The sequence below is a fragment of the Notolepis coatsorum genome (genome assembly GCF_963971535.1).
Source record: "Notolepis coatsorum genome assembly, chromosome: 8".
Taxonomy (NCBI): Eukaryota; Metazoa; Chordata; class Actinopteri; order Aulopiformes; family Paralepididae; genus Notolepis; species Notolepis coatsorum.
In genome coordinates, this window is record NC_140172.1 from 126,140,756 (window position 1) to 126,151,567 (window position 10,812).

Sequence of the window (10,812 nt, forward strand, 5' to 3'; positions counted from 1 at the left end):
ATGTGGTGTCCTGGTTTGTGCTGTCATTGTCTTTCCCTTCCCTGGTGTGATGTCATGCACTGTTTTGGGTTGTTAGGAGTTGCTTTTGTGTTTAGTTGTGTTTAGTTGTTCTTTGCTTATTGTCTAGGTGTTGTTTGTGTTTCTGTGTTGGCCAGGTGTTCTTAATTGTTAATTAGTTGGGGTATATAGGGTTCTGTCTGTCCTCCCTTCGGTGTGGCGACATACCTCCAGTTACCCCCTGTTCCTATCCACGTCGTGTCGCACCGTTCTCCCTCTAGTAAGTCTTAGTGTTTGTTGCTTTGTATTGTGAAGTTTGTTATGTAGTTTCTGTATGTTCCTTGTATTGCACTGGATTCTACAGTAAACACCCTTCTCCAAGCTTCACTCCTCGCCTCTGCCTCCTCCATTCCTTCCCTTTCTGTATTATTGTATTCTACCTACCCCATCGTAACATAATATATTCTAGGATATGGATGTATTTTAGTATAGTAACTACATCTTTATTTGTGTATAGGCTATGCATTTGTGGATGCATTTTAGTATATGTATCCGTTTGAATATGTAGAATTGAAGTACAATTCTAATGCTACTGTAATGTCCATATCAAATTAACTTAACTTAACTTAGAATGGGTCTAGTGCAAAACAGAGAACAACTGAAACATCAGTCCACCGTCTGGACACCTTGATGTGGGCATCACGTCTAGTCACTTCCTAGCACTAGAGTGTCTGGATTCTGAATGAAAGGCTTTGTCTTCAATCAATCGTCTGGCGCCAGCGTGAGCTATGGATGCACTTATGGCTGGGCCATATGGCCAATATATCATATCACAATATTAGTCTTAGTTTCGAGTTGACGGCCTAATAATGGTACTTAAGATAAGATAAGATATTCCTTTATTGATCCCCTTGGGGAAATTCAGGCATCATAGCAGCATGGGGGGGAGGGGGGGAGGGGTACAGGTAGTAAAACAACACAGTATACAGGTAGTAAAAGACAACACAGGCAGTGTAAACAATTTGATCAATATGGTCAATATAATTTACTATCTGACTAGCTGAGGAATATTCACATTATTCACAGTGTCACATGAGGTGCAGTATGCAAGAGGTAGTGTTATAATAATTTACTATCTACTGAGTATACATTAATCAAAGTACCAGGGTAGTCTACTTTGTCCCCCTTGGGTTCCTATAAGTCCCAGGTCAATGTCTGGTAGCAGTCGCTGTCGCTGCCCCCTGTTGTGGGGCCTGGGGGCTGCTAGTCGCTGCCCACTGTTGTGGAGCCTGATGGCCGCTGGTATGAAGGACTGTCCGAGGCGGTTAGTTGAGTGTCGGGGGGGGATGAGTCTGTGGCTGAACGAGCTTCTCATCTTGACTAGCTCGTCGTAGAGGGGGTGGTAGGGGTTCTCCATGATGGCATCCAGCTTCCTTATCATCCCCCTCTCTACCATCACCTCAAGTCTAGGTAGCTCGACTCCCACCACGGAGCTAGCCTTCCTCACCAGCTTGTTGAGCTTGTTGGTGTCCCTTGAGTTGATGTAGCCTCCCCAGCATGCCACAGCATAGAAGAGGATGCTGGCCACAACAGACTGGTAAAAAGACTGCAGCAGTTTGTTGCACACATTGAAGGACCTGAGTCTCCTCAGGAAGAACAGCCTGCTCTGTCCCTTCCTGTAGAGGGCCTCTGTGTTGTCCGACCAGTCCAGTTTATTGTTCAGGTGTACCCCAAGGAACTTGTATGAGTCCACCATCTCCACATCCACCCCTCGGATGGAGATGGGAATCGGGGGGGGCCTCTTCTTGCCCCTCCGGAAGTCCACCACCAGCTCCTTGGTCTTACTGGTGTTGAGTTGGAGGTGGTTGCTGTCGCTCCACCCCACGAAGCTCTCCACCAGGGCTCTGTACTCCTCCTCATCATCGTCGGTGATGTAGCTTACGATGGAGGAGTCGTCTGAGAACTTCTGCAGGTGGCACCCGCTGGAGTTGCGGCAGAAGTCTGAGGTGTAGAGGGTGAAGAGGAAGGGTGACAGCACAGTTCCCTGGGGGGCGCCGGTGTTGCTCACCAGTACGTCAGACTGACTGTCCTTTAGTCTGACGTACTGTGGCCTCTCAGTGAGGTAGTCCTTGATCCAGGCCACCAAGCCGTGCTCCAGCTGCATCGCAGAGAGCTTCTCCGCTAGCAGTGACGGCTGGATGGTGTTGAAGGCGCTGGAGAAATCAAAGAACATGATCCTCACTGAGCTGCGCGGCTTCTCCAGGTGCGTGTACGCTCTGTGGAGCATGTAGATGATGGCATCCTCCACCCCGATGTTTGCCTGGTATGCAAACTGCAGGGGGTCGAGGGAGTCACGCACCAGTGGCTTGAGGTGTTGCAGGACCAGTCTCTCAAACGTCTTCATGACGTGTGACGTCAGAGCGACTGGCCTGTAGTCGTTGGGGGTGCTGGGACGTCCCTTCTTGGGCACCGGGACAATGCAGGAGGTCTTCCAGAGCTGGGGCACCCTCTCCAGCCTCAGGGAGAGGTTGAAAAGATGCTGGAGCGGTGCTGCCAGCTGCTCTGCACATACCTTGAGCACCCTGGGGTTGGTGTTGTCCGGTCCTCTGGCCTTGTTTACATTAATTTTGGAGAGCTGCCTACTGACCTGACTGGTTGTGATCGTCAGGGTTGGGGGTGGTGGGCAGTCTGCTGGTGTTGGGGGTGGGGTGCCGTTGCTGATGGGTGTGGGGGGGTGGGGGGTGGGGGGGCTGCTTTGTAGGTGTGATCTGGTGCTGGTGTCGATGGGTGGGGGGAGGGGTGTGGGGAGGCCACTCTGCCACTCTTGACGTAGGGCTGGGCGATTATTCTGGTTTCAATTTCAATTACGATTTTGGCTTCCCACGATCATGAAAACAAGATAATCAAGATAAAAACAATTATTTGTCTGTTGTTGTAAATGCAGCGCACAGCCTTCCTCCACAGTGCTGCCACTCCGCCCCTCCCTACACCCTTCCTCCACAGTGCTGCCACTCCGCCCCTCCCTACACCCTTCCTCCACAGTGCTGCCACTCCGCCCCTCCCTACGAGTCCAAGCGGTAGTTTCAGCTCGTGTTGAGAGGGAGGAGGGAGCCACGGCACGTTTCTCACAGTTATTGAGAAGTGTCTTTGGTAACTTGTAGAAATAATCATATGATGTTCTCAAGTAAATAAAAATGAGGAAGTTCCAGGCACTCTTCTTGTGTATAAAAAAAGGCTTTAATAAATAGCTTAGTTCATTGTAGAACCATTAAAAAAAACACCAACATGTTTCGGCCTCTCTGTCGGCCTCCTTCAGGGCATACAACAATCTTTGTACATGCACTGAAGAAGGCCGACAGAGAGGCCGAAACATGTTGGTGTTTTTTTAATGGTTCTACAATGAACTAAGCTATTTATTAAAGCCTTTTTTTATATACAAGAAGAGTGCCTGGAACTTCCTTATTTGTATTCAACCGACTGCCCTTATCCAAGAGCACCTTCAAAGAAACACTGGATTCACACCACAAAGACGCTGCAGCCATCCCTCTTGTTCAAAGATGTTCTCATTTCTCAAGTAATTGCGTTTAATAATTGTGATTTCAATATCAATAAAAATGTATCAGTATCAATATTAAAATTTAAAAGAAATGTATTCCCATTTTGCTGTAATACAAATGATTGTAGTGACTAGTGAGGTGAACAGACTGAAAACATGATCTTATTAGATAAAACAGACGTTGTATATATTGTTTTATAGCAGATGTTGACAATGTTTTCCGTTGGGGACATAATTTGTAGCTGAAAAAAAGGTAATGCATCACAGCAATATATCTCAATATTACAGTATTGAGACAGTATTGAGTATGTGTGGTAATATGGCATTGTGGGACCTCTGGTGATTGTGTGTGTGTGAGAGAGAGAGAGAGAGAGAGAGAGAGAGAGAGAGAGAGAGAGAGAGAGAGAGAGAGAGAGAGAGAGAGAGAGAGAGAGAGAGAGAGAGAGAGAGAGAGAGATTTTGCCTTCATCAAACAATGCACCAGGACATATTGCGACTTATTGACTTGATATACATGGTATGGTGTGTGAGTGTGTGTGTGTGTGTGTGTGTGTGTGTGTGTGTGTGTGTGTGTGTGTGTGTGTGTGTGTGTGTGTGTGTGTGTGTGTGTGTGTGTGTGCATATGTGCAGGTCTGTGTGTCTATATGGTGTGTGTGTGTGTGTGTGTTTGTGCATTATGTGCAGGTCTGTGTGTGTGTGTGTGTGTGTGTGTGTGTGTGTGTGTGTGTGTGTGTGTGTGTGTGTGTGTGTGTGTGTGTGTGTGTGTGTGTGTGTGTGTGTGCATATGTGCAAGTTCATGTGTATGTGTGTGCATGCTATGAATAAACAATTTGGATGAGTCATCATTCTAAGAGTAGGCTACACCTGATAGAACATGGTGTGTGTGTGTGTGTGGTGCGTGCGTGCGTGCGTGTGTGTGTGTGTGTGTGTGTGTGTGTGTGTGTGTGTGTGTGTGTGTGTGTGTGTGTGTGTGTGTGTGTGTGTGTGTGTGTGTGTGTGTGTGTGTGTGTGTGTGAAGGGGTGTAGGGGACTGTGTGTGTGTGTGCGTGTGTGCGTGCGTGCGTGTGTGTGTGTGTGTAATGCACAGGGAAACAGATTAAGTCATGAATGAATGTATGAAACGAATGGCTGCATTTCAATAGCTCTTTTCTAGCACTGGTATTACACAAATCACTTTACAATGGAATGACTATACAATATACACCGCTTGGCCCCAGTGGGAATCAAACCCCTAACCCTGGCAGTGTTAGTGCCATGCTCAGAGCAAAAAGCACTCTACCCACTGAGCTACACAAGACCACATGACCGCTCTCACACATGCAAAAATCCTTAGAATCTACGCAAACAACATTTACAAACTGTATCATCTAAAGACGCCGGTAAGTTAAAAGTACTATGTTCATTCATAGTTAAAGACAGTGGAGGTTGAGTACTTTCTGGTGATTTGAATTAACTTCACAACTGCAAATACATGATGGGCTGTCGGAAACATTTCAAAACGGAGTTACGTGGTTCTTCAGTGTGAGGGTTATGAGGGCCTGAGGGGGTTGGGGTGTGCAGGCGACCGCGTGGCAGTTCATGATAGCGGGGAAAGCGTATTAGCTTATTGGATGGGGAGGAGCGAGACTATAATCCACTCAAGGGACACTGAGATCACAAGAACAGGACAGACAGCTCTTTCTATGGAGACTCGGAGAGACTGGAGGCCGTTTTTAGCACAATCCCTGGGAGATATCAACACTAACCATGTCACGAATTAAATGCCTCATATTAATTTCTATTTCTATTGTTAATTTTGGTTACAGTTACAAATTACAAAGTACATCTTGAGTCTATAAGGTGCTTCACATAAAAATAAATAAAAATATATATTATAATAATGTATTTAAATAAAGAATAAAATTATAGGATGTAACGTGTCCTTTACTGTCCACATTTTCTCTGTTAGCTAGAATGGGATATTTGATATCATCACAAACCTTGGGACCTCTCCTCTGTTTGCTATAGATGCGAGCAAAGAGTGCGATTCTGATTATTGTGGACAATATTGCGATTGCAATATAATTGCAAAATCATAATATCAGAGATTACTTTAGAATGTTTATTTCTCAACTCAAACACAAAAATCTTAACAATTAATCACGTTACCCTTGTTGACCCCAGCAGCCTCCCATAGTCACTTTCATTTCGGGTGGCTGGATGTATTTGTTTACATTCCTGAATCACATTCGCCAGAAGGAGAATAGTACAGTGACCAGACATCCCCCAAATGTCTTATTTCATATTAATACAACGTTTCCAAATGGACTTTTGGATTAAGCCAAGTTGTTAGATAGAGCTGTTGATAAGAAGGAGCCATCTGCCAACAAAGATGTTGTTTCAACAAATGTATTCACAAAATAGATTACCATTCAAACGTTATTGAAGATTCCTGTGACCAGTAAATATGTATTACGTACGTCTAACTTTTCCGGAAAGTTTTGTGACCACAAACTATTTGCTACGTTATGTGCGCAAATATAATGTGGTATACGCAATATGCAGCTCTTTAATGGCTCGGATTTGGACATTTAATGCAAGAAGTTGAAGGCTTTCACTCGCATGCATTCAGTACACAGTACACACACACACATTTATTTAATTAAATCACAGCGTTTCTTTGCGGTTATATAATTGCACAGGCTGACATCGCGATTGCAATTGTGATTAGATTAATCGTGCAGCACTAGTTCAGGGGAGTTTACATGGTTAAGTAAAGTGAGACATTATGACAAAGGGGTCAGGGGAGTTTAAGGGGTTAAGTGAGACATAAAGACAAACAAAGGGGTCATGGAGTTTAAGGGGTTAAGTGAGATACTATGACAAAAGGGTTTAGGGGGGTTTAAGGGGTTAAGTGAGACATTATGACAAACAAAGGGTTTAGGGGAGTTTAATGGGTTAAGTGGGTTTACATTGGTTAAATGAGACAATAATGAAAAATCAGGTAATCTCAGGTCAAGACATAATTCAGACAGTCCTGATCCAGAATTAATGCCCAAATCTGTTTAAGAGAAGACCTGCGTGAAGTAGACGACATTTGTGTGCAGCAAATTTTAGCGGGTGTACGTTATGTGCTGCATTAATACATTTACAGCCAATTTACATTTTGCAAGAACAGCAAAGTGCTGATAATTCCCCATAGCCATGCAGCACACAGTACAACCATGTTCTAACGAGGACAAGCCAATTACTGGTCACCTAACAGTGCCCGGAGCTTGACAGATTGCCTGGAAGACAATGAAGACAGTGGGAAATATGGAGGCTTACATTATATAATGATATTACAGTGTATTCTCTTCCTGTGCATTACGCATGGTCAATTATTACACATGCCTGTAGGATTATAGTAATGTGTAATCCTGAGTCATTGGATACATTTATTTACATTTACATTTACATTTAGTCATTTAGCTAAATGACTTTTATTCAAATCGATTTACAAGTTCTGTACGACAAGTCATCAGGAAGTGCACAACTCTATCAGCTGAGTAGTAACAGTGTTCATCAAAGTGTTGAGTGCTACAGTGTAGGTTAGTTAGTGCATGACAGTAAGGTTAGTTAGGGTTAGATTATTTTATTTTTATTTTATTTTATTTTTTCAGGTGTATATATATTATATATATATAATATTAGTGCTGTCAATAGATTAAAAAAAAAGAACTAATTAATCTCACAATTTTCTGTAATTAATCTAGATAAAAAATTGCATTTTTCTATTTAAGACCGAAGCTTGTAACAGATATTTACTTGAGTAAAATCATGGAATTAATGTAAAATCAACACAAAGAAAGTATATTTAGATTCAAAGACTATTTTAATAGCTTTCTTTGAATACAGTTTCTCTCTGTGAAATACAAATGTTCAACAAAACCATCAACATTGACTCAGCTAGACCTCTTTCTTATATCCGCGGCGCTAAGATTGAAGATTTTTCACTCCATAGATTAATCTAGATTAATTTATTTTAATGCTTTAAATGTGTGTGTGTGTGTGTGTGTGTGTGTGTGTGTGTGTGTGTGTGTGTGTGTGTGTGTGTGTGTGTGTGTGTGTGTGTGTGTGTGTGTGTGTGTGTGTGTGTGTGTGTGTGTGTGTGTGTGTGTGTGTGTGTGTGTGTGTGTGTGTGTGTGTGTGTGTACAATTCAATTGGATCATGGATGTTGGCCTGGATGTAAAATTACATAATCTAGACTTCTGCTAATATACATCACACATCATGCAAGCAGAAAAAAAACTGCATCATCTTGCAATATTTTGATCTCTGGAGGGATCTAATTTATTCCTCCTTCCTATGAGGTCCCACAATGTGTGGTGTTGCTGTTTAGTTGATCCATTTGACCCAATGTCAAAGGTCAGCCTTCTTTTGGTTATTGGGTATTTGATTTAGCCTTTATTTTAGGAAATATCATTGAAATTGAGATCTCCTTTCTCTAGGGCCAAAGGACGGACGTGACATTAAAACAACGTAAATTCAAACTGGAATAGCCTAATCAGATGACCTCTAAGTTTGACCAAAAGAAAAACATTAATTTGTTTGATATTTTTTACTTTCCAGATTTTGAAAGATTACATACAATAATGGCAGGTTTGTACCGGTTTGAAATGGATGAATATCATGGTGTTTGGTAATAACAAATAATTACAGGATTTCCCCCAGTAAAAAAAATCAAATTTGGCAAGTGACAAGTGTGACATAAATTCGCATTCAGTACAATTAGCTTTAAAAAAAAAAAAAAAAAAAAGGATTATTTGGAATGTCCAAATGGCAATTTCTTTATCAAAGGTTTTAAGATACAACTATTCTAACCAATTGCTATACTTTATGAACCATAAGGTATTTTATGTTATGTAATTTCAATCAGGATTCTGATCAGTCATTAGCAAGTGACAAACGATGATCTTCAAAATCTTAACAGCAGCTGAAAGGGAATACTCAGTTTGAATCCTTCTTGATCTCAGCACAGCTTTTGACACATATTACTAAGCCACCTACAAAATTGGGTTGGTATCAATGGGACTTCACTAGATTGGTTCAGATTGTATTTATCTAATACATTCTCTGTTACAAAAGGCATTCTTCATCCTCTTTTTTTTTTTTTTTTTTTTTTTTTTTTTTTATATATATCCTCTTTTTCTCCGCCTGATTTTTCTGTGCTTTTTCCTCCCATCCCAATTTAGTCGTTATGCCAATTCCCCCCTCCCCTACCTGGCCGTTGTGCGCATGTGCCCCCTACTGGTCGGTCAAGGGAGCCCTGAGGTCTACCACATGCTTCCTCCGACACATGCGGAGACAGCCAGCGGCTCTCTTTTCACCTGACAGCGCGGACTCTCATTGGTGAAGTGTAACGCGTGGGAGGTCACGCTGCCTTCACCACTTCCTGTCTTTTGCTGTGCAGGCGCCCTGACCTGACCTGTAGGAGTCGCTGTCCACAACTCCAGATAACCACCCCATCGACTTCCCTGCCGCTAACTCAGCCAAACGAGTTAGTATGACGGCTGGCCCAAGCCGGAGGCAATGCTGACACCTGGATTCGAGACCGGAGTCTCTCGCATTGGTGACGAGCGCAATCTCTGCTGCGCCACCCAGCCACCGATCACTTCTTCATCCTCTTCTGACAATATATGGAGTTTCTGAGGGTTCCATTTTAGATTTACATTTAGTTTTATTCTGCCTATATTCCCCTTGGCCACATAGAAACACAGTATTTATTCTGCCTATATTCCCCTTGGCCACATAGAAACACAGTATTTATTCTGCCTATATTCCCCTTGGCCACATAGAAACACAGTATTTATTCTGCCTATATTCCCCTCGGCCACATAGAAACACAGTATTTATTCTGCCTATATTCCCCTCGGCCACATAGAAACACAGTATTTATTCTGCCTATATTCCCCTTGGCCACATAGAAACACAGTATTTATTCTGCCTATATTCCCCTCGGCCACATAGAAACACAGTATTTATTCTGCCTATAATCCCCTCGGCCACATAGAAACACAGTATTTATTCTGCCTATATTCCCCTCGGCCACATAGAAACACAGTATTTATTCTGCCTATATTCCCCTCGGCCACATAGAAACACAGTATTTATTCTGCCTATATTCCCCTCGACCACATAGAAACACAGTATTTATTCTGCCTATAATCCCCTCGGCCACATAGAAACACAGTATTTATTCTGCCTATAATCCCCTTGGCCACATAGAAACACAGTATTTATTCTGCCTATAATCCCCTCGGCCACATAGAAACACAGTATTTATTCTGCCTATATTCCCCTCGGCCACATAGAAACACAGTATTTATTCTGCCTATAATCCCCTCGGCCACATAGAAACACAGTATTTATTCTGCCTATATTCCCCTCGGCCACATAGAAACACAGTATTTATTCTGCCTATATTCCCCTCGGCCACATAGAAACACAGTATTTACTGTATTCTGCCTATATTCCCCCCGGCCACATAGAAACACAGTATTTATTCTGCCTATATTCCCCTCGGCCACATAGAAACACAAGAAACACAGTATTTATTCTGCCTATATTCCCCTCGACCACATAGAAACACAGTATTTATTCTGCCTATAATCCCCTTGGCCACATAGAAACACAGTATTTATTCTGCCTATAATCCCCTTGGCCACATAGAAACACAGTATTTATTCTGCCTATATTCCCCTCGGCCACATAGAAACACAGTATTTATTCTGCCTATAATCCCCTCGGCCACATAGAAACACAGTATTTATTCTGCCTATAATCCCCTTGGCCACATAGAAACACAGTATTTATTCTGCCTATAATCCCCTCGGCCACATAGAAACACAGTATTTATTCTGCCTATATTCCCCTCGGCCACATAGAAACACAGTATTTATTCTGCCTATAATCCCCTTGGCCACATAGAAACACAGTATTTATTCTGCCTATAATCCCCTCGGCCACATAGAAACACAGTATTTATTCTGCCTATATTCCCCTTGGCCACATAGAAACACAGTATTTATTCTGCCTATAATCCCCTCGGCCACATAGAAACACAGTATTTATTCTGCCTATATTCCCCTCGGCCACATAGAAACACAGTATTTATTCTGCCTATATTCCCCTCGGCCACATAGAAACACAAGAAACACAGTATTTATTCTGCCTATATTCCCCTCGACCACATAGAAACACAGTATTTATTCTGCCTATAATCCCCTCGGCCACATAG